The sequence below is a fragment of the Cricetulus griseus genome, chromosome 2 (assembly GCF_003668045.3).
Source record: "Cricetulus griseus strain 17A/GY chromosome 2, alternate assembly CriGri-PICRH-1.0, whole genome shotgun sequence".
Taxonomy (NCBI): domain Eukaryota; kingdom Metazoa; phylum Chordata; class Mammalia; order Rodentia; family Cricetidae; genus Cricetulus; species Cricetulus griseus.
This window is the reverse complement of record NC_048595.1, coordinates 100,231,420-100,233,268: the sequence shown is the minus strand read 5'-3', so window position 1 is coordinate 100,233,268 and position 1,849 is coordinate 100,231,420.

Genomic DNA, 1,849 nt, shown 5'->3' with positions numbered 1-1,849 from the left:
TAGGGGTTGGATGAAGACATCCCATTTAGGGCTGAGTGTTCCAAAGTCTTTCACTCTGCACACTTTCCAGTTGTACATCTCTGTGTTAACTACCATCTAATGCAAGAAGACCCTTCTCAGATGAGCATTGAGCAATGTTCTGATTATGGGTGTGGCAAAATATTTAGGGGAAAACCAACTACTATTATTCTGCTAAAGGGACATAGCAAAAAAATGAAAATTTTACAAACAAAAACCTACTGCTGGGCATGGTGGCATATGCCTATAATACAAGCACTAGGGAACCAGACTCAGGTGCATTTCTGTGAGTTCAAAGCCAACCTAGTCTACATAGTGAGTTCTAGGCAAGACAGGGCTACATAGTGAGACCCTGCCTCAAAAAATAAAGCAAATATAACACCAAACAAAATCCCATCTACTTGAAAGATTTTTAATCTTCTGTCATATTTATTTTTGTGTGTATACATGTTCATGTGCAGATGCATGTGTGTGCCTACTTGTGGAAACCAGAGGTTTTCTTCTTTAGTTGCTCTCATTTTTTGAGACAAGTTTTCTCACTGACCATGAAACTTATCAGTTCCGCTAGACTGGCTGGCCAGCAAGCCCCAGGAGCCTGTCTGTCTCTGCCTCCCCAATGCTGGGGTTGAGGCACCCCAGTTTTTATTTGGGTACTGGGGATTCAAACTCAGGTATTCATGTTTGCACAGCAAACACTATTGAGACATCCCTGTAGTCCCTCTACTTAGATATTTTAACAGCAAAGTTTAAAATATCTAAGGGCTGAGGAGGTAGCCAATGGTAGCCTCATATGCATGAAGTTCCATTCTCAGCACTACAAAAAAGAAAAAACATAAAGTTGACAGCAAAGCCTAACTCCCAGTTTCCATCCCCTAAGCTGCCTTCTATCTCATCTAGCAGCACTCTGTTTACCAGTTCTTTGAGAAAAACTAAAACAAAAAATCCTTGGTGCCACTTTGACTACTCCATTTCTCTTAAGCCATTTTCAAGTTACTTATAAATGCTAGTGACTTTTACCTTCAGCTTTACTCAGTGTCTACCTACTTCTCACTACCAGTTCTGTTCCTACTGATCTAAACTACTGTCAATACTTGTATGGATTATTGCAGCAGCCATCAGCTGGCCTCCCTGCTTCTACATTATACTGTAGTCTAAGCACCATGGACCAAGTGATCACCAGAGTCAGATCACAGCATTTGTTTGTTCAAAACCTTCTAGTAATTTTTACAACATTCCAAATAATTCTGTCTTCCAAACTTATTTGACAGCCTATTTTATTTAATCATTTTCTCATTTACTACCTTGTAGACATACTGCCCCTGTCTAAGAAAACCACCACAGTCCTGTCTAAGGCCTTTGTTATTGCTTGCTTCATCTCTTATTAAACATTCCATTTTCAGTTAGGTTTTCCTTGACTACCCCTTTTTAAATTACATCCCCTCAGTATCTCTATCTCTGATATATAAGGAATGTACTCCTGGTATCTACAGTAGTGTTTAAGAATTATCTGCCTGCAGAGACCCACACACAGACTTAGGTGCAAGGAAGCCCAAATTAGAGGTCTCCTTCCAGTGTCTTCCCTCAGGGTTTTGGGAACCCCAAAGAAGAGGGGCAGGAAGAATTGTGGGAGCCAGAACATGGCCCACAAAATCAACTAAGCAGAACTCATAGGAGCTCACAGAGACTGAAGTGCTAGTCATCGACCTTGCATGGGCCTGAGTTAGGTCCTCTGCATTGCATATGCATCATGATTGCTAGAGTTTAGTATCTGCTAGGTAAGCCCTTTACAGATGAAATACGTCCCTGGCCTTGTTTTGTTTTGGTTTGGTTT